Raw genomic sequence first — 24,284 nt, 5'->3', positions numbered from 1 at the left:
GTAATCCCACTTCTAGGAATATATCCTAAGAATCCCGAAACACCAATCAGAAAGAATATAAGCACCCCTATAGCAGCATTACTTAAAATAGCTAAGATCTGGAAACAGCCCAAGTGCCCATCAGTAGATAAAAAAAAAACAACTGTGGTACATTTACTAAATGGAATACTATGCAGCTGTGAAAAAGAAGTACCTATTACCTTTTGAGACAGTACGGAGGGACCTGGAGATGATTGTGCTAAGTGAAATAAGCCAATCAGAGAAAGACAAATATAACATGATCTCACTCAAATGTGGAATCAAATGCACACAATGAACTGTTGAATAAAATAGGATCCAGAGGCATGGGAACATGGAACAGACTGACGAATCTCAGAGGGAAGGGGGGTGGGAAGAGATTAACCAAATAACTTATATGCATTGTCTGTGAACACAGACAACAAGGTGGTGAAGGCCTGGGCTGGAACCAGGTGGTGAGGGACAAGGGGGAAAAAGAAGGACATCTGAAATTCTTTCAAAAACAAAGATTAAAAAAATTTTTTTACAATAGCATCAAAAAGAATAATACACTCTGGAATAATTTTATCAAAAGCTGTATGCTGAAAACTACAAAGCATTGTGAAAAGAAACTGAAGACCTAAATAAATAGAAAGGTATCCTATATCATCAGTCGAAGACTTAATATAGTTAAGATGGCAATACTCCCCAAATTGATCTACAGATTCAATGTACTTTCTATCAAAACCAGCTGTCCCTTTTTTTGTAGATGTTGACAAGCTGATCCTAAATCCACATAGAAATGCAAGCAACTTGAAAAACAATCTTGAAAAAGAAGAACAAATTTGGAAAACTCCAATTTACCGGTTTCAAAATGTACTACAAAGTTACAGTAATCAAGACAGGGTGGTACTGGCATAAAGAGAGAACAGAATGGAGAGTCCAAAATAAACCCTCAGGGGGGGGGGGGGGTGATGGTGGTGGGGAATCATCTTTACAACAAATGGTGCTCAGACAACTGGATATTCACATACAAAAGCATGAATCTGAACTCCTTCTTTGCTTTGCACATAAAAATAACTCAAACTGGATCATAGACATAAAATTAAGAACTAAAGCTAGGCCCAGCTGGTGTGGCTCAGTGGTCAAGTGTCAACCCATGAACCAGGAGGTTACGGTTCTATTCCCAATCAGGGCTCATGCCTAGGTAGTGGGCTCGATCCCCAGTAGGGGGCATGCAGGAGGCAGCCAATCCTTGATTCTTTCTCATCATTGTTTCTAGCTCTCTCTTCCTCTCTTTTCCTCTCTCTGAAATCAGTAAAAACATGTTTAAAAAAATTTTTTAAAGAGCTAAAGCTAGAAAATTCTTAGAAGAAAACATTGGAATCAATATTTATGTTCCTGAATTTATGGACATAAATGATTTCTCGATTCAACACCTAAAGTACAAGTAACAAAAGGAAACAGTACACAATTAAAAACTATACTGTAAGTGATACCGTATACAAAATGAAGAGACAACATACAGAAAAAGTGTGCAAATCATATATTAGATAAGGGTCTAGTATCCACAATATATAAATACAACTTCCAACTCAACGAAAAATTAGCCCAACTAATCAATAATGGGCAGCGATCTGAATAGACGTTCTCCAAGTAAGATCTGCAAATGGCAAATAAGCACATGAAAAGACACTCACGATCAATAGCCATTGGGAACATGCTCATCCAACAGTGTCACTTCATACTCTACTACCTTGGGATTAAACAAAAGGTAAGTATTGTTAAGGATGTGGAGACATTGGAACCCTCATATGTTGCTGATGTAAAATAGTGCAGCTGCTTGGAAAACTGATTGGAGGTTCCTAAAAATATTACTGCATAACCCAGGAAGTTCACTCCTAGGTGCATACCATGAGGATAGAAACATATCCACACAAAGACTTGCACATAAACATTCAGCACATTATTCATAACTAGAGGACTAGTGCATGAATTCGTGCATGGGTGGGGTCCCTCGGCATGACTTGCAGGGATTTGGCCAAATCTGGCAGTCCAAAGCTGCCTGCCACTCCTGCCTGCTGCTCCTGCCTGCCGCTCCCACTCATCCTGGCCCCTCTGCGCCTGCCACAGGCTCACACCCAGTCAGTACTGATCGGGACGGGCTCGCGCCGCTGCAGCGGCACTTGCCAATCATGAGCCCTGCATTGCCGGAAGCCGGTCCATTCTTGCTGCTTGACACAGTCGCTGCAGGAAAGAAACATCTGCACAGCATATGTTTCAAGGGACCTGGCATATATAGCATATTGTTCTTAATATGTTTGCTCTCCTTAGCGCCATGTGTTTTAACCAAGGTCACCTCTCCGAGAAAGGTTGTTTCCCCAGGTGGGGATTTTTCCCTGAGGTTAGGGAGGGGATACAACCCCTTAACTAAGTGCCAGGCGGGTAGTTAATCACTTTAACTACAAACAATCACGCTTAAGCTACATAATCTTTACTCCCTGGAATGGAGATAAGAGACGCCCTAACCTTTGCAATAGAAACTGACAGGATTAAAATCGACTGGTATAAATACAGATGTAACAAGACAATAAAGATCAGATCCTGATCAGATCCTAACCAGAACTTGGCTGGAGATCCTGGCTAGAACCTAGATACAGAACCTAGAGACAGAACCTAGGGAGAGAACCTGACTAGAACCTGGTGACAGAACCTGGCAACAGAACCTGGAGGGAGAACCTCGCTATGCTGATGAACTGAACCCAGTCTCCATGTCATTCCTTCTTCGCCGACTCCGTCCACACCTTTGGGGACCCCTGGACCTGCTGGGGTTGGACCCCAACACTGCATCTGGTGCCCGTTCAGAAGGGGTTGGGGGTTGGGGGGTAGGACAGGATCTGCCCTCTGTGCAGGCGGTGGGATGCCCTCGCAGGCCCAGGATCTGGATCTGTCCCGCTGATGTTCACTGCAGTTGTCAGGAGCCACCTGGCGGTCGCTTTTATATTGTTTCTACCTTGTGGATCATCTAGGGAGGGGAAGTGGCTGCGGTGCCTGAGGCTGACTTCCAGGAGGCCAGCGGAGCTGTTGGGATAGTGCAGCCAGCACTGGTCCATCAGTGCATGGCCTGTTCACCGGAGATTGGACCTGCAGGACCACTGAGGGAGTGGCTGCTGCCCTGCTGGTGGGCCACCAGGACCGGTTGGGCAGCTTAGTGGCACTCCCACTGTGGGAGCACACTGACCACCAGGGAGCAGCTCCTGCATTGAGCATCTGTCCCCTGGTGGTCAGTGCACAGCATAGCAACCAGTCGACTGGTTGTTCGGTCGCTTAGGCTTTTATATATGTATAGATAACCACAAGGTTATCAACAAGCCAAATGTTTATCAACTCATGAATAGGTAAACAAGACACGTTATGTCCACACAATGGCATTCAATTTGGTAATAAAAATGCATGAAGTACCAATACCTCTTATACTATAGAAAATCTTCAAAACATTATGCTATATGGAAAAAGCCAGTCACAAAAGACCACATATTGTACAGTTGCTTTCATGTGAAATGTCCAGAGTAGGCAAATCATAGAAACAGAAAGTTGGTTAGTAGTTGCCGAGGGCAGAGCATTAGGCATGTGGAGGAGAATGGGAGTGAATGATTGCTAATGGGCATGCTGGGGTTTTTTTGGGGGGGAGGTGACAAAAAGTTCTAAAATTAGGCTGTGGTGAAAGTTGCACAACTCTGGAAAATTAGTTTGGTTTACTGATGAATCTGGTTATCTTGTGCAAAATTGAGAGATCTGATATTCACTTCTGAATCATTCTAGCATTTACTAAGCATCTGCTTACATTTTCAGCATGGCAAGTGATGGGAAAACTTGCCCCCTGGCATGGCTCAGTGGTTTAATGTTGACCTATGAACCAGGAGGTTGCAGTTTGATTCCTGGTCAGGGCACATGCCCTGGTTGCAGGCTCTATCCCCGGTGAGGAGCAGGCAGGAGGCAACAGATCAATGATTCTCATCATTGATGTTTCTATCTCTCTCTCCCTCTCCCTCCTTCTCTGACATCAATAAAAATGCATATTTAAAAAAGAGAGATGGAAAAATTTAAAAACTGAGTCCTTGTATTATATCAGCTGAAACAGCAAAAACACATGAAATGGGGACCTAGTAACATACGCTGTCACCCATACCACATGTATTTAAAGACTAACTGTCATGTACAAAGCTCTGTTTTGAATAGAAGGCTGGGGATAAAGATAAAAATGGGTAAAACTATGTTCTTTCATCTAAAAACATTCCAAGTCTATTAGAAAATGAAAGCATGTACACAAACAGGTGTAATAGAAGGAATTATGTGATAATGCCTAAAGAGGTAAATATTTATAAAATTTATCTTTATTGTTGAAAGTATTACAGATTTCCCCTTTGCTTGTTTGTTTTTTCCCATTGACCCACTCCATCCAGTACCCGCCCCTCCCAGGCCTTTACCACTCTATTGTCTGTGTCCATGGGCTATGCATATATGCAAATATGTTTCCAGTTAGTCATTCCCCACCCACCCCTCCACACCCACCTTCCCTCTGAAATTCGCCTGTCTATTCCATTCTTCTATGTCTCTGGATAAAAAATTAAATATTTTAATGGAAAGTCAGAGAAGAGTAAACTAATCTAGGGCTGATGGGATTAGAGAAGACACAAAAACTTTCTAGCTATTGACCCATCTCTCACCTTCTCTCTTAAAACAAAAACTTAATAAGTGTGCATTTAAAAATTTTTTTAAATCAAAATTACAAAAGATTCAAATAGATTTACAAGGTTATTAAAACAAGTGTTTCCAGCCAACCTTATTCCCACCCATGCATTTCCCCCTCCCAAGCAACCAGTTTTACCTTTTACCTGATTGTTTTTGTATCCTTTCCTCTAAGTAAGACACTTATATCATTATGTCTTGCTTTTTCAGTTCTAGGCATTATCAATTGACTTCCCACTATGAAAGAAGAGAATTTACCTTTATTTCTTTCCCAGGCCTTTATGACACATTGCTTCTTTTCCATTCCTTCATCCTCTCCTCAATTAATTTTGTAGATGTATAGTCAGTGCTTACATTATTAAGACTCTGAAGCACTATTTATAATTGAGCCATCTGGTAAACCTTGGTTAATTTTTCCCCCCCTGAACTGGTTTTTGTTTTCCCTATCTTGTTTTTCATTTGTTTGATCTCCTAATGCCGTGGTCAGCAAACTGTGGCTCGTGAGCCACAAGCGGCTCTTTGGCCCCTTGAGTGTGGCTCTTCCTAAGCCTTAGGAGTACCCTAATTAAGTTAATAACAATGTACCTACCTATATAGTTTAAGTTTAAAAATTTGGCTCTCAAAAGAAATTTCAATCGTACTGTTGATATTTGGCTCTGTTGACTAATGAGTTTGCCAACCACTGTCCTAACCCATACCTGCTGAGGACTACCAAAACTTTTCTCCAGCTATGTTTCCCCTCTTGACTCTCAAACCTATAGATTTCTGTATTAGTTCCACAAATAATAAATATATCTACTATCTACTCTATACCTGACATTGTACAGAGACTAAGCATATATTATCTCAGTTAAACCACATGATACCATTTTAAGTTAGGTTCTCTTATACATATACCTTTAATAGATTAGGAAAATAATGTTCAGAAAGCTTAATTTGCCCAAGTACACAACTAATAAATATAAAGACATGAGGCAAAGTCAAGCAATGGGACTGTAGGGCCTGTGATCTTAACCACCTATACTCTGTACCAGGGGTGGGCTGTATAAGGCCAGCCAAATCATTTGGTCTGGCCCTGCCAAGGCATTAGAGGTGAGTTAATTGTTTGTCCAAATATAGCAGGCTAATTTTTAAGTTGATAATTCTGCATGGACCACAAATGGTATTATAAATATCCAAGTGGCCCTTGCCAGAAAAAAAGGTTCCCACCTCTGTCCCATACTCTTTCAATGAATATATGTAATCTGGAAGCCACCATGAGTCTGGCATGGTCTGTACCATGATAAATAATCAGTGTTTCATGGAGCTCACTGCCTAGAAGGTATGTTTCACAAAAAAGACCATACAATAAGAATGCAATGAAGCACACAGGATAAGTGAAGTTATAACAAATAGAAGAATACAAGAAATAAGACTTTAATTTAAAAAAACACAGAACAAAAATTTATTAAGCACATACTAAGTGACAGGCACTGTGCTAGGTGCTGATGATGCAATGTTTAGGCAAACAAGAATTTTCCAGGCTGGGAGACTGGGGGAGGAAAAATGAGTGATCCAGGCAGAGGAAAGAGCATGTGTAAAGGTCAAGAGATGCAAGAGAATAAACTGTTCCAGGTATTGAAAGCAATCTAATATGCTAAGTGTCTCTCCCTCTGTCAGACTGGTTGCTATGATGCGCACTGACCATCAGGGGGCAGAGGCTCAAGGCAGGAGCTGCCGAGCTGCAGTGACTTGCAGTGGCGGTTCTCAGGTGACACACCCTGAAACCAGAGAGGAGGGAGCCTGATTCCTCGTGGGGCCACGTGATTCCCCCTTCAGCCACGTGTTATGTTGTTGCTGGGGCACTGTTGGCCCCAAATCTGGTTTACTGCACACTTGCACTTGTGTTCCATACCCTGTACGACAGCAACTTTGCAGAGTGCCCTCTCACATTCTGGGATGTGAGATCCCCTGGGGGGATGTCAGAGAGCCAGTTTTGGCCCCACACCCACAAGCCAGGCTGAGGAACCCCACCTGCCAGAGGGACCCTGCTCACTCCGCAGATGCCTTTTGAGCCACGCTGGCCAGGGAGGGACCATGGTAGGTTGGCACTGGGCCCCTAGTTAAAAAATAAAAAGCCAAATCAGAGAGGTGAAGGCAATGTTAAAGAGTTTGGACTTTAGTCTAATGGTAAATTGGTCCATTAGGAAGAAGTGTGGTCATATTAGTGTTTTAAAACTAGTTCTTTGATTCAGTGTGGAGAATGAATTAGATAGAAGTATGACTGAAAGAGAGAGCAAATAGGAGACTGTCACATCATTCTAGATTAAGAGGTTACTATGATCTGGATTAGAGCGAGAATAGAGAAAAGTAGATTATTTCAAAGAAATTTAGAAGATACTCTAATTGTTAGGAATTGGAGGTAATTCCTTCCTTTACTTGTTTCATAGTATTTCAGAATACCTAGTATGTATCAAAGCATTATGCTATACCATAGGAGATACAATGGTGAAGACAGATATGATCCCTTACCCTGATGAATTTTATAGTAAAGAAGGAAAGACAGATATTAGACAAATAATTACACAAATAATTAATTACAACTGTGATAAGTCCTTCAAAGGAGAAATACTGGATGCTTTTACAGGAGAACCTGATTCAGTCAGACCAATGCTAGAAATCAGAGAAACCTTGAAAAGGTTTAAGTATATTTACAATGTTGCACAACCATTCCCACTACCTAGTTCCAGAACTTATTCATCACCCAAATAGAAACCCTGTGCCCAGTAAGCAGCCACCCCGCCCCCCCACCATTGCCCCTGGCAACCACTAATCTGCATTGTCTCTATGGATTTGCCTATTTGAAGATTTCAAATGAATGGAGTCACAAACTATGTGGGTTTTATCTCTGGATTCTTTCACTTAGCACAATGTGTTCAAGGGCTATCCATGTTGTACCATGTATCAGTACCTCATTCACAGTTATGACTGAATAATATTCCATCGTAGGGATGTAACATATTGTGTTGATCCATCCATCAGTTGTTGGACATTTGGGTGGGTGGTTTCCAATTAGAGCTAATATGGACATTCATGTACAAGTGTTGTTTGAGCACATTTTCAGTTCTTTTGGGTATATACCTAGAAGTTGAATTGTTGGGTCATATCATATGTTAACTCTATGTTTAACTTATTGAGGAACTGCCAAACTGTGTTCCACGGTGGCCAAACCATTTTATATTTCCATCAGCAATGTATGAATTTCTCCACATCCTCATTGATACTTATTGCCATATTTTCCATTCTAGCCATCTTACTGTGTGGGGGATTATGTTATAGCTTTGATCTCAATTGCCCTAATAACTAATGACATTGAGTATCTTTTCATGTGTTTATCAACCATTAGTATCTCTTCTTTGAAGAATGTCTAAGTCCTTTGCCCATTTTAAAATATAGTGGTATTTTTGTGGTTGGGTTGTAAAATTACATATTCTGGATACTACATCATTACCAGATATATGATTTGCAAATAGGTACTTCCATTATTTGGGTTATCCTTCACTTTTTTAGTAGCATCCTTTGATGCACGGGTTTTTAATTTTGATGAAGGCCAATTTATCTATTTTTGCTGTTTTCATTTAAGTTATATTTAAGAAACAAGTGAAATCCAAGGTCATGAAGATTTGCTTGTATGTTTTCTTTGAAGAGTTTTATAGTTTTAACACTTAAATGTAGGTAAATGCTCCATTTTAAGTTGGTTTTTGTATGTGGTGTGTGGTAAGGATCCAGCTTCATTCCTTTGCATGTGACTTTCTAGTTGTCCCAGCACCACTTGTTAAGAGACTGTTCTTGCCAGTGTGGCCAGTGTGGCTCAGTTGATGGGCATCATTCCATGCACAGAGAGGTCGCTAGTTAGATTCCTCCTCAGGGCCCATGCCCTGGTTGCTGTCTCCATCCCCAGTAGGGGGTGTGTGGGAGGCAGCCAATTGATATTTCTTTCTCATTGATGTTTCTTTCTCTCTTTCTCTCCCTTTCTCTCTCTAAAAAAAAAAAAAAATCAATAAAACTGTTCTTTTCCCCTATTGAGTGGTCTAGACCAGTAGTCGGCAAACTCAATAGTCAGCAGAGAAAAATATCAACAGTACAACGATTGAAATTTCTTTTGAGAGCCAAATTTTTTAAACTTAAACTATATAGGTAGGTACATTGTTATTAACTTAATTAGGGTACTCCTAAGCTGGTCTTTGCTAAAAATGTTTCATTTTATAATAATAAAGCCACCAACACAAAATAATTACAATTCTTAAATTGATGACAAAAATACCTGTAGGATTTGCAGCTGGTTGGAAAAATACAGGTAGCTTTATGCTTCGAGTAGGTACTTTTGTCACCCACGCGCGATTTGCGGACGCGACTAGCACTAACCACTGCACATGAGACTGCTGACTGACTGGCTCACTCAACTCCTGCATGAATTGCACACGCCTCCCCCGCGCTGCGTATCCAGCAGCCCCCCTGCGCCTTGTCTCCCGACAGACACCCCCCACTTCTTCTAAGGCCACTTCTTCAAAATAGACTCACCCAGGCCGAAAACCGACTTCTGCGCATGGGCCACAAAGTTTCAATCACACTGTACGTGTGCGTCCGCACGTCGTATTTTGTGGAAGAGCCACACTCAAGGGGCCAAAGAGCCGCATGTGGCTCATGAGCCGTGGTTTGCCAACCACTGGTCTAGACACCCTTGTTGAAATCAATTGACCATAGAAGCATGGATTTATTTCTGGACTCTCAATTCTATTCCTTTGATCCCTGTTTATCCTTATGTTAGTACTACATTATTTTGGTTACTGCAGTTTAATAGTATGTTTTTGAAATTGGGAAATGAGAATCCTGCAAATTTGTTCTTCTGTTTCAAAATTGTTTGGGCCCCTTGCAATTCATATGACTGTTAAGATTGGCTTTTTCATTTCTGAAATAGATTACATATATATTCCATTGTGATTTCAATAAGAATTGTATTTAATCTGAAGATGGCTTGGGGGAATATTGCCATCTTAATAATATTTGGCTTCCAAAACATGAACACAGGGTGTCTTTCCACTTATTAGGTCTTCTTTAATTTCTTCAATATGTAGTAGAAAGTGACATTTAGGTTGACTAAATTGTGCAGTGAGGAGGGAAGGGAGCGACCTGTGATGACATCTGGGCTAAGGATTCAGGCGTCTGACACAGTAGCTGGTGACACTCTATGTGGGAAACAAGGGTAGAGATGAAAGAGGAGACATTGTTGAATTTAGTTTAGATGTACTGAGACTTAGTGCCTGTGAGATATTTAACTCAGAATGTCGTGAGATATTTAACTCAGAACATTAACAATTCTCTTCAAAACAACCTTATTTCGGTGAGAATGGATGTTTTGGATTAAACATGACATTTCAAACTTGAGAACTCTTTTTCAGATTTTTTGTCATCAAAGAAAGAATATCTTGGGTATAGTTTTGGTATTGTGCATTTTATTGCATTCAGTGATCCCAATTACATCGATAGGCTAATATATATTTACATTAAGTAATTAGAATCTTATTAAAAATAATGAATGTCCTTAAATATTACTATAAGAAAAATTTTTTTTCTTTGAGTTTTAACATAGAATACAGTTGAGGTTTCCCTACCTTTGGATAATACTGGCCCCTTTATACTTACCAAATAATTTTCCTTTTAAATATTCTGTAATTAATGGCATAAGTCAAGTACAGTATACTTTTAATCAAGTATGGAAATATTTGCTTACATACTTCATTCTTATTTATCTCATGCCCTTTTCCCGACATACTGCCCTCCACATACAACATGTAAAGTACGTGTGACAGGTGACACTCAGCTCTTTGTCAGGTCATCTAGGAGGTGGACAGATTAAAATTAATGTTGTAATGATGTAGTGCTCAGGTCACTGCATCACTAGCAAAGGTTAATTTTGCATATTTATTAAGACATTATCTAATATTAGCACCAACTGTTTTTACCAAAAAAATTTTTCATATTATTGTCCAAAATGTTTATAAAAGGACACCATATTTTAAATTATTTAATTTTTAAACCAATATGTAATGAGTGTCTTGAACTAGATGAATGAGTCTCAAGGTTTTTAAAAATCAAACTAAAGTGAATATGAAGCATGGCCTTATGGCAAAATATCAGAGTGATAATGATTAAACAAGACCTAAACCAGGTCCCCATCCTACATTATTGTAGTCATACTGAATAGTGACTGTATATAATGAGAAACTGTCTACATCCTATGAATACTATTAATGACAGATTTTTAAAAAATAAATGGCAAGAATACAAATAGCTAATATCAGTAAAATGCAGTAGTGTTCAGGCTCTTAATTCAAAGTCAATGGACAGAAAAGATCAGAGATTTAGGGGGGTTTAGGGGGAATAAGGAAGCGCCAATGGAGTGGTTACTCTGAAAACAAACACCTGCCACAGGCAAAAAAATAAAAAAATAAAATGGCAATTAAGTTGATTGCAGTACTTTAATGTTTTAAAGAAAACTTATTAAAAATACAGATTTTAAAAAATCTTACATTCTTGACAGATACAGCATCACCTGCCTTTCTAAAAATAGTATGGTAAGCACAATTGCAGAAATGTCTGTTAATCAGCGGTACAATATTATGGATTTAAAAATCCTGACACACTCCTACTATCTGCTGCTTTGAAGTCAGATTATGGCCTGGAATTTACGTCAGGCTGGGTCCAAAGTGGCATATTGGGACCCAGGCCAGTACCAGTAAACTGTGCCTATTTTGGCAGAACTTCTCCAGCCAAGAAAGGATAAATAACAAAGAAAAATAACCTGCCAATTATTTGAGAGACCAAGAAAGGTAAGGAAATCAGTTTTGTAATAACACGTTTCCCTCTTTTTTATAAGCTGCTTTATTTACTCCAGATAGTTAACAGTGTTCAATAGTGAAGTAAGTGGACTTTACACTCACTATTACTGTATGGGTAGAAAGAGCCACATGCATTTTTGTTTTTGTAAGTCATCTCTGATCTCTGCAATATGGCACATGAGAACAGAGATTCAGAGGCACAAAGTTAATATATATCTTTAACATTGTCAAGGATTCAAAAATAAATGCAATCAAATAGAAAAAAAAATCAGTTTAACATTTTGACCTTTCCCAAGGATGTGAAGAATCTTTTCGCATGTCAGAAATCTCTATAGCAAAGATTCCTATGAGAGAGAAGAAAATTGTGCACATTAATATTTTTAATTCAAAGATTTCACCATGTATAAAAATATATTCTAATATTACTTCAGGAATACTTAAGATTTTCCCCAACTTCTGTGAAGAAACACAGATACAGTGTATATTTCTTTTGCTCAGTTTTTACAAATGGTGATACATCCATATCTTGGAATCATAGTCAACAATAAAAGGGAATGGATTATTATTACGTACAACTTGAATGGATCTCAAGAACATTGTGCTAAATAAAAAAAAATCTATCTCAAAAAGTTGCATAGTATTTGTGATTCCATTTCTAAAATATTCTCGAAATGACAGAATTATAGAGGTGGAGAAGAAATTAGTGTTTGCCAGGTGGTGGGTGTGTGCTTTAACTATGAAGGGATATCACGAGCTATTGAGTTCCTTGTTGCTTATGGAACAATTCAGTGCCTTGATTGTGGTGATGAAATATGGGTGGTGTGTAAAAAGCTGCACACACATGAGTGCATGCAAAAACTGGTGAAAACTGAAAAAGGCCTATATTAACATTGTACCAATGTTAATTTCTTGGTTTGTAAGATATTGTCATTGGTAAACTGGGGGAAGGCCATGGGTAACTCTCTATAACTATTTTTGCACCTACCAGTTATACTGTAATTCTTTCCAAACTAGAGGCCCGGTGCACGAAATTCGTTCAAGGGAGCGGGGGGAGGGGGGGGCGGGGATCCCCTTAGCCCAGCCTGCACCCTCTCACAATCCAGGACCACTGGCTCCTAATTGCTCACCTGCCTGCCTGCCTGATCGCCCCTAACTGGCCCCCCCGCCAGCCTGGTCACCCCCAACTGCCCCCCCTGCTGGCCTGGTCGCCCCCAACTGCCCCCCCTGCTGGCCTGGTCGCCCCCAACTGCCCCCCCTGCTGGCCTGGTCGCCCCCAACTGCCCCCCCTGCTGGCCTGGTCGCCCCCAACTGCCCCCCCTGCTGGCCTGGTCGCCCCCAACTGCCCCCCCTGCTGGCCTGGTCGCCCCCAACTGCCCCCCCTGCTGGCCTGGTCGCCCCCAACTGCCCCCCCTGCTGGCCTGGTCGCCCCCAACTGCCCCCCCTGCTGGCCTGGTCGCCCCCAACTGCCCCCCCTGCTGGCCTGGTCGCCCCCAACTGCCCCCCCTGCTGGCCTGGTCGCCCCCAACTGCCCCCCCTGCTGGCCTGGTCACCCCCAACTGCCCCCCTCTGCCATCCTGATTGCCCCTCACTGCCCTCCCTGCCGGCCTGGTCACACCACACAGCCTGTTTGGTCATCCGTTCAGTTGTTTTGGATGTGACAGCCCCTGGCTCTTTATATATATAGATAAAAAGTAAAATAAAACAAAATTGGTACACCCACACAATGGAATATCATTCAGCAGTTAAAAGAAATATGCAACAACATCTGAAGCACATGAAAACCTGGGGAAATCTCAAATATGTTATGCTGAGTGAAAGTCAGCCATTAGAGGCTACATATGATAAGATTTCATTTATATGACAGCCTGGAAAAGGCAAAGGGACAAGAAACAGACCAGTGGTTGGAGGAAAGCAAATTAAGTAAATTTACTGTCTAAATAATAGGTGGCCATCAAAGGATACCATTTAAAACTAACAGCAAAAGTTAAGTAAGAAGATTCAAGATGACAGCAGAGTAGGTGGAATTACACTCACCTCCTCCAAGGACAGAACTGGAATTGCAACTAAATATAGAACAACCTGAATAATAAAGTAAAGACTAGCTGAACAGAAGTCTTATAACCAAGGATTAGTAGAAGAAGCCACATCAAAAATGGTAAGAAGGGCAGAGCCACGAAAAAGGCCAGCCTGAACCCACAGGTGGCAGTTGAGGTTCTGGAGGGATATCTCAATTGTAGGGGGTTCCCCATGAGAAGCATGGGGTCTCAAGCCCTCACCTAGATCCCTGGCCCAGAGCACCAGAACTGGGAAGAAGAGCCCACATAAAATCTAGCTGTGAAAACCAGCAGGGATTCTGTCCTGCATGGAGAGGTAGGGGTCCTCTAAGAACCAGACATCCTCTTAGAGCACCAATGCACAAAATCTTAATCACAGCCAGTCACCCTGTATTCCAGCAGAGAGAGGGAAGAGCAGACTAGAGGCCTGTGAGGAGAGATGGGTTTATAACTTTGGGGAGAGAGCCAAAGGGGGAGCCGCCAGGATCCCTGTGCTGAGTCCCATTCTCAAACTGCAGATGCTATCTTTTTTTGGGTGGAGCACTCCCTTCCTTATGGCATCAGCCTGAGGGAATATAAAAGCCCTATCCTCTCAATTCCCTGTTGCCACACCCTGCAGAGCTCATGGAGTCAGCTGACTGGGCCAAGATACAGAGGTCCCAGCAGACTCAGGGGTATCCTTGACTGAGTTATGTGGCTTTGGGGTGGGGTCAATCCCCCCACTTTCCTGTGAACTTGATGGGTGCCTTCCCATCAAGGGAGATACCCTAGACCCAACCTCTGGGCTCCTGGCGGCCTCATCCTGACTCTTGGTGGTCCCTTCCTGCCAAGGAGGCCTGGACTGAATCTGGGACAGACTGAGTTGTGTGGCTCTAGGATGAGGTCCATTTTTCTTGCACGGAGCCCTCCCTTCAACTGGCCAAATGCTGGTCTGTTTAGGCTTGAAAAACTCTGCTGGCCTCACCCTACTCACCACTCACTGAGACTCTGCCCCACTACAAAGGTCTGCAGGAACCTGGCAGGTGGTAGCTAGACTTTGTATATCCCGGGACTTTTGCTGATGGTCTCTGACCCAGCACTGGTAAGAGTTTGAACTTGTATCAATCTAGTGAACACCACTTTCCCTACCTGGTGACTCACTGACAACCTACCGCATGCAATTCAAGTACTATAAGAGGCTCTTCCAGTGACTGAAGGCAGTCAGCAGGTGGAGGCCGGCAAAGGAAGAACTGCAGATGCCTTGCAACTTTTGCTGACCTGTCCCCAGGCTTGGTGCTAGTGGAAGCTGGCTTTGGTGTGCAGCTTGGTCTTCCACACACACCAAGGCCCAGCAGAGGCAGCTACAAACTATGAATAACTTTGTAGCTCCCAACAAGTAGCTCTGAGCCAGTCACAGTGACATTGACCTGCACCAGAGTCTCTCCCAAAATGCCCCAGAACAAGCACACCCATTGGCCAGCTTCAGACAACATCAGAGCAGGATCCAATTAACTGCACAAGTGGCATATCCAAAGGGAGATCTTGGCAGGCACCAGACGCTGCTGAGGCGAATTCTACTTTATGTGGTCAGCCCCTGCATAGCACCTCATACTCTGTGATCAGGAACAATCCTCATAGTCAGCCATCCTGGGTGTCAAACTCACTAATGAACAGTCCAATAGCAAGCTCAAGACTCAAACACAACAGGAGGGCTCACAAAACACACACAAGGGACATTACTAGAGCACCCCGCTCAGATAAGGAAAGAGACTGTATCACTGGGTCCCACAGGACACCTACTACATAAGTTCACCCTACCAAGACTGGGAGATATAGATTTACCTAATACATAGAAACAAACACAGGGAGATGGACAAAATAGTGATACAAAGAAACATGCCCCAAGTAAAAAAAACCCAAAAAACAAACAAACCAGGAGATATCTCCAGAAAAAGAGCTAAATAAAATGAGGGCAAGCAATTTGAGTTAAAAAAAATGTTTATAAAGATGCTAAAGGAACTAGTGAGAACTTCAACGAAGAGATAGCAAGCATAAAAATATATACAGAAACCATAAAGAAGAACCAGTCAAAAAGGAAGTACACAGTATCTGAAATGAAGAATATACTAGAACAGTGATGGTGAACCTATGACACGCGTGTCAGAGGTTACACACGAACTCATTTTTTTGGTTGATTTTTCTCTGTTAAATGGCATTTAAATATATAAAATAAATATCAAAAATATAAATCTTTGTTTTACTATGAATGCAAATATCAAAAAATTTTTATATGTGACACGGCACCAGAGTTAAGTTAGGGTTTTTCAAAATGCTGACATGCCGAGCTCAAAAGGTTCGTCATCACTGTACTAGAAGGAACAAACAGTAGGTTGGATGAAGTAGACTCTGATTCAGAAATTTAGAAGACAAGGTAGTAAAAAACTCAATTAGAGCAGCAAAGGAAAAAAATTCTAATATGAGGATAGTTTAAGGGACATTTGGGACAACATGAAGCATAACAACATCTGCATCATAGAGGTACCAGAAAGAGAGAGAGAGAGAGAGAGAGAGAGAGAGAGAGAGATGTATTGAGAATCTATTTGAAGAAATAATGGCTGAAAATTTCCCTAACGTGGTGAAGGAAATAACATAAGTCCAGGAAGCGCAGAGAGTCCCAAACAACATGTACCTAAAGAGGCCCATATCAAGACACATCATAGTTAAAATGCAAAGGTTAAAGATAAAGAGAAAATCTGAAAAGCAGCAAGAGAAAAGCAGTTAGCTACATACAAGGAAGCTCCCATAAGATTGTCAGCTGATTTCTCAACAGACACATTTCAGGCCAGAAGGGACTGGCATCAAATATTCAAAATAATGAAAAACAAAGACCTATACCCAAGACTACTTTACCCAGCAAGGTTATCGTTTAAAATTGAAGGAGAAAGAGTTTCAAAGACAAGAAAAAGCGAAAGGAGTTGATTACCAATAAACCAGTATTATAAGAAATGTTAAAGTGTTTTCTTAAAGGTGAAGAAAAAGAAAGAGAATGAGAAGGAAGAAGAAGAAGGAGGAGGCAGAGGAGGAGGAGGAGGAGGAGTAGGAAGAGGAGGAGGAAGAGGAGATTACAGAGAATGAAATGGCAATAAATTTGTAAGTATCAATAAATCACTTTAAATATAAGTGGCTTAAATACTCCAATCAAAATACATAGGGTATTGAAAACTACCTTGATATTTACAGAATATTTCATCCCAGAACAGCAGAATATACATTCTTCTCAAGTACACATGAAATATTCTCAAAGATAGCCTACCTCAAGAAACAAGAACAATCTCAAACAAACAATCTAACCATCCACTTAAAGGAATTAGAAAAGAAGCAACAAAAAAAGCCCAGAGTAAATTGAAGGAAGGAAATAATAAAGATCACAGTGGATATAAATGACATAGAAACTAAAAAAACAATACAAAAGATCAATGAAACCAAGAACTGGTTCTTTGACACAATAAAAAAGATTGACAGACCTTTAACCAGAGTGACCATGAAAAAAAAGAGGATGCAATAAATAAAATCAGAAATGAAAGAGGAGAAGTAACAATTACAAAAGATTATAGGAAAATAATATGAACAACTATATGCCAACAATTGAACAACAAATTGAAATGGATAAATTCCTAGGAAATACAATCTTCCAAAATTGAATCAGGAGAATCAGAAAACCTGAATAGATGATTACAACTAATAAAATTGAAGCAGCAATGAAAAAACTCACAACAAACAAAAGCCCTGGTAAAATTCATAGGTGAATTTTACCAAACATTTAAAGAAGAACTAACACCTATCCTTCTTCAAACTATTTAAAAAAATTCAAGAGGAGAGAAGACTTCCAAGCACTTTTTAAGAGACCCACATTATCCTAATTCTAAAACCAGATAAAGACACTACAAAGAAATAAAACTATAGACCAATATCCCTGGTGAACATAGATGCTAAAAATCTCAACAAAATATTAGCAAACTAAATCCAGCAATACATTAAAGAGATCATGCACTATGATCCAGTAAGATTATTCCAGGATGATGGTTGGTACAATATTTGCAAATCAATAAATGTGATATACTACATAAACAAAATGAAGAATAAAAATCATGTGATTATATCAATACATGCAGAAAAAAACATTTGATAAAACCCAGAACCCATTTATGATAAAAACTCTCAGCAATGTGGTAATAGAGGGATCATACCACAACATAATAAAGGCCACATATGACAAAACCATACCCAACATATTCAATGGGCAAAAACTAAAAGCATTTTCCTTCATATCAAGAACAAGACACGATGTCTGCTTTCACCACTCACATTCAACATAAGTTCTAGCCACAGGGATCATACAGGATGAAGAAATAAAAGGCATCCATCCAAATAGGATAGAAGAAAGTAAAACTCATTGTTTGCAGATAACATGGTATTGTACATAGAAAACCCTAAACACTCCATCAAATAATTACTTGATATAATACTACTGATTTCCTGCTACTTTTGGCAAAGTAGCAGGAAATCAGTAGCATTCTTATACCCCAATAATGAACTCTCAGGAAGAGAAATTAGAAATAATCCCACTTACTGTTACAACAAAAAACATAATAACCTGTACTTTGAAAACTATGGTACATTGAAGAAAGACATTGAGTGGAAGCATTTACTGTGTTCATGGATTGGAAAAATTAACATTATTAAAATATCCATACTACCCAAAGCAATCTATAGATTCAACTAAATTCCTATTAAAATACCAATGGCATATTTTAAAGATCCAGAAAAAATATTCTAAAACTTTATATGGAACAAAGCAGACCCCAAAATAGCCTCAGAAATCTTGAGAAAGAACAAAGTTGGAGATATCACAATACTTGATATCAAACTATACTACAATGCCATTGTAATTTAAAAAAAAAAGCCTTGTTCTGGCAAAGAACAGGCATATAGATCAATAGAACAAAACAGACGGCCCAGAAATCAATCCACGTCTCTGTGGTCAATTAATATTTGACAAAGGAGGCAAAAGCATAAGATGGAGTAAAGACAGTCTCTTCAATAAATGGTGTTGAGAAAATTAGACAGATACATGCAAAAAAAAAAATTTAAACTAGACCCCAACTTACACCATACACAAGAGTGAACTCAAATGGATAAAAGACTTAAATGTAAGTCACGAAACCATAAAAGTCCTAGAAGAAAATATAGGCAGTAAAATTTCAGATATGCCAAGGTTGTGGGTTTGATCCACAATGAATACATAAATAAGTAGAACAACAAATTGTTGTCTCTCTGTGTGTGTGTGTGTGTCACTCTCTCTCTCCCTACCTCTCTCTCTAAAAATTCAATAAAAATTTAATACAAATGGATGTAGAAATAACAAGAAAATCAGATTTTAAAAATAAAATTTATGTAAACAGATAAAATAGAAATCTTTCACTTTGGAATATTTATATAAAACTAATAGTCAAAATACTTTCTTTTTATGTGAACATAACTAATCATGTATCAATAGCACTATTCCTGACAGACTGTTACTGAGTTTCCTTACATCCTCAAATAGTCACTGTATATATTGCTATATGGTCCCCAGAGAATGGACCCTTAAACCACTCACTCTTCTAGAGATCGATCCAGGCCTCGGTCAGGAGATCGGTGGTGAGCACGTTCCGGTGAATGACATTTTATATTTGGCTTTATTGTAGAATTCAAATAATAAGCATTACTTGAGTAGTTCTGGCGGCGAAGTTCTTGCACAGCCCTCTCCCTAATGCAAAAAAGTTTAAAATAGAACTTCTTAAACTTTATATCCAATGGCATTATTAATCCAGTAAAACTGAAGTTCAATTTACACTTTAAAACCTAGCCATCATGGAATAACCAGAATCTGTTGTTATCTAAGAAAGAATGCTCCCAGCCTAAATACTGGATAGAGACCAACTTACCTTTCAAAGCGCTCGGTCCCTAGCTGTCTTTTGGTAATGTCTAAATCAGCTTCCAGTTGCGTGATGACATTCCTGAACTGGGCCACATCTCTACTCTGGATGGCCCTGTGTAAAAGAATGTAAGAGAGAAAGTTGATTAGACTTTTAAAAGTCTAGAACTTCTGAACCATGTTGGCAATGTTCTCAGCTGGATCCAAGCCAAACTGTGATCTTTATGGACGTATATGCCAATTTTAGGTGTAGTAAATGTACAGGTAGCCTACTTGAAAAACTTAAGGTGTGCCAATCACACTCAATTAGTTCAACTTTCTCTGTGTCAGTTTCCTTGTGTTTACATGAAGTAATATTATCTCTTATCTATCTCTATTATATATTTGTAGCACATTATTTTTATAGAAGTACTTTAAAGTATTGTACTCTTGAGTAATGGTATAACCAAATAATCAAAACTGGAATTCACTAGCACCATGATTCATATGGTCTGTTATATATTAGATCAACCAAGTGCTTTATGTACACTCAGAATTAAATCTGATATTCCCACACACACTCTCCTCCATTTAACAGGCTCTCCTTTAGGGCTAAGCCATGCCACAAACCCCCATAACACGGCGCACTGTCATCAGGAAGATAACGACGGAGACGAAAGCTGCCTGTACGGAGCGCTCTACCCTCTGCTTGTTCCCAGGACAGCACTCTAGAACACACAAGTTGATCGTGTTTACCAGGGTAAGGGACAGTACCGATCAGCCAGTCTAAAACAGAAGGTAGACCTTAAGGGCTACATTCTTAAGAGAGTTCCACCTCTGGCTTGAGAAAGTGACCTGGCATAACTGGTTAAAGGTAGCACAACAGCCCAGCGGCAGTGACTAAGAAGGACTCAGTGACAGCTGCCATAACCTAGAAATAGTTTCTGAAGGAACTGGCTTTGCAGGTTGAGCTCAGTCAGGGGCTCCTGTGAGTGGCTGATTCCTGAGACCATGATTCCTGTCCCTCCCCAGGCCCCAAGCTCAGAAAGGAGGGCAGAGTTGAGGCTGGATGAAAAAGTGTTATAGAGGAGACAGGTAAGAACAGAGGCTGGGGGTCCCCATGCCTCTGTTTTTGGTGAGAGGTGACCAAGTTTACAATAGAACATTCACTCTCCAGGCAGCATTTCCACCCACCCGTCCAGCAGGGTCATGGAATAAGCTGCTAATGGTGCTGGGATGCTGAAAGAAGCAGCCACAATCATACTCTAAGGGAAGTCTTCAGTATTCTGTGAATGCAGGAGTCCTTGCAGGTACGAACGACCCTTTCACAGGGGTCGCCTAAGACCATCCTGCATATCAGATATTTACATGACGATTCATAACAGTAGCAACATTACAGTTATGACGTAGCAACAAAAATAATTTTATGGTTGGGTCACAACATGAGGAACTGTATTTAAAGGGCCAGAAGGTTGAGAACCACTGCTCTAAGGGAAGTCTTCAGTATTCTGTGAATGCAGGAGTCCTTGCAGGTACCTAGTATGTACAGTTATAGGTACACAAGCAAATACAGTGTGACAAATGGAAAGATTGGGGAGCAATACCAGGTGGGTTCATATATAGAAAAATTCTGGTTTCAGAAGTGTTTTTTTTTCTAATCTGGTTATAATATTTCCTAAAGACAATATTTTAGACCAGACATCTTATTATACCCAAAGCTCTATTGGAAACAACCAACACAATGGTTGAACTTAAATTTAAATCAATTTAGCTAAACATATAATAGAAAGTAGCACTAAATTTTTGGCAAATCACAATATTTCTGGTGCTCAGTTTAATTAATGGCTAATTATGGATGCTTAAATTATATAAATTCCAGCTTTAAAATTCTACTAACCAATAAAGTACCAAAAATTTAAGGAATATGACTTTGTTATTATACTGCTAACAAACTCACATTTTATTTTCTGCCAAACACAGGTGTTCTTTAAGCAGCTGAATTTCAGATTCTTTTTCTTGAAGCGCTATCTGAGACTGATATTCTTTGTCCCGATTGGCCACCAGCAAAGCTTCTAGATTCTGCATGGAGATTCTCTCATTTGTCATCTGACTTCTGAGGAGTTCTATTTCAGAACGAGCAGAATCTAACTCATTCTCCATCTGTACAACAATAGGAAGATATCTATAAGTATTCCCATTCATTTACTCAACTGATAGATTATCAAAGAATCATAAAAATTCTGTATTATGTTATAAACTAACAACCCCTTTTAATTTCTTGATTAGAAATACTATCCTCCTTCTTACCAAATACACTCACACAGAATCACTTTCCCTAACTCTTTGCTAATATCAGAAAATTCATTAATAACTAATGAATTATTAATTCCAAACTGCAAACAATTTCCATTTCCAGCTTTGATATTTACTTATATATTTCTGCAAGACTGACATGTGACTACTGCTTTTACTGTATGAGGCAAGTAACTACCTTATGAAATGTCATTGCACTCCATTGTTAAGGAAGACAAGGAGTTTACACATGCCCTCTCTTGCATAAACCCTTGGAAACCTTCATTTTTTTGAAGGTTATCTTGAACCTGAAATACACTGTGTAAGCCAATATTTCTCCAAATGGAAGAAGACCAGACATTACTATTTAGAAAAAAAATTATTTCTAAAATTATCTTATAATACACATTATAATAAATTATATGTGCATTTTATAAAGGTAAATGTGATAAGATAAAACTCTAAGAAAAAAGAATTCAATAAAAATGAGATTATTGCCCAGCCAGCATGGCTCAGTGATTGAGCATCTACCTATGAACCAGGAGGTTCTATTCCCGGTCAGGGCACATGCCCAGGTTGCAGGCTCGATCCCCAGTGGGGGGCATGCAGGAGGCAGCCGATCAATGAGTCTCTCTCATCATTGATGTTTCTCTCCCTCTCTCCCTCTTCCTTCCTCTCTGAAATCAATAAAAATATATCTTTAACAAATGAGATTATTGGAGGAGTGGTAGGCAGCTGGGGAAGAACTTCCTAGACTAGATACAATTAAAAAATGATGCCTGACCAAACAAAAACAAATTGATGGTCAATATAAACTTAAAATTTGCCAGAAAAAAACTGAAAGAAAACAAACTCAGTAAATAAAATACAGAGTTAATATCTTAATATAAGGAACTCATACAAATTGATGAGAAATGTGAACAGAAAATTTATAAAATATAGCTATTTGGTAAACATGTGGAAAAATTTACTCTTATGAATAATCAAAGAAATATAAATTAAAACAAGATGCTATTTTGAGTTCGGGGTATCTTCACCTTGACAGTAGCGACCTTGTGGGTTGGATGAGTATGTGGCGTAGGGAGCTGCCTATGCCTCACAGTGTGCTTACAGCACCCCTGACCTCTACTAGAGGCCAGTGGCATCCCCCACCCCAGCAGTGACAACCACAAGTGTCTCCAGACATTGCTGGATGTCCACTGGGGGGACAAAAATCTCTTTCAGTTGAACCACTGTTCCAGTTTAACAAATTGGTAAATTTCTTTGTGTTGATTAACATTAAAATGGGCAATTATAATTTCATACACTCTGCTGTCAGGAATACAAAATGGAGTGTCACTTTTTTTGGTAAAAGGTTTATTAGAATATAATTTACACTAGAGGCCCAGTGCACAAAATTCATGCACTCAGGGGAGGGGGGTCCCTCAGTCTGGCCTGAGCTCTCTTGCAATCCGGGACCCCTCGGGAGATGTCCACCTGCCAGCTTAGGCCCAATCCCCTCAGAGATCAGGCCTAAACTGGCAGGTGGACATCTCGCAGTCTGGGGCTTTCACAGTCCAGGACCCCTAGCTCCTTACTGCCTGTCTGCAACAGAGGTGGGAGAGGCTCCCGCCACTGCCTCTGCGCTTGCCAGCCGTGAGCCCGGCTTCTGGCTGAGTGGCGCTCCTCCTGTGGGAGTGTACTGACACCAGGGGGCAGCTCCTGCATTGAGCATCTGCCCCCTGGTGGTCAGTGCACAGCATAGTGACCAGTCATTTCGCCATTTGGTTGATTTGCATATTAGGGTTTTATTATATAGGATACCACAAAACTCACCCATTCCAAAGGCACAATTTAATTTTTTTAGTATATTAAAAGAGTTATGCAATACCACAATCTCATAATCTAGTGTTAGAATTTTTCATCATCTGCAAATAAATCCCAGTACCCATTAGAGATTCCCCTGCACCCACTGTCCACCACACCAGCATCTGCCTAAAGCAGTGATGGAGAACCTTTTGAGCTCGGCGTGTCAGCATTTTGAAAAACCCTAACTTAACTCTGGTGCCGTGTCACATATGGAAATTTTTTGATATTTGCAACCATAGTAAAACAAAGACTTATATTTTTGATATTTATTTTATATATTTAAATGCCATTTAACAAAGAAAAATCAACCAAAAAAATGAGTTCGCATGTCACCTCTGACACGCGTGTCATAGGCTCGCCATCACTGTTAGAGGCTGCCCACATTCCTTGCCACATGGCCCCTTCCACCTTCAAGCAAACAGCACCGAATCAAATCCTTCTTGTGCTTGGATTTCTGACTTCTCTGGCTGTGATCTCTCTCTCTCTCTCTCTCTCTCTCTATATATATATATATATATATATAAATTGATG

The sequence above is a fragment of the Myotis brandtii genome, unplaced genomic scaffold (assembly GCF_000412655.1).
Source record: "Myotis brandtii unplaced genomic scaffold, ASM41265v1 scaffold1612, whole genome shotgun sequence".
In the NCBI taxonomy this organism is placed as follows: Eukaryota; Metazoa; Chordata; class Mammalia; order Chiroptera; family Vespertilionidae; genus Myotis; species Myotis brandtii.
Note: the sequence above shows the minus strand (reverse complement) of the source record.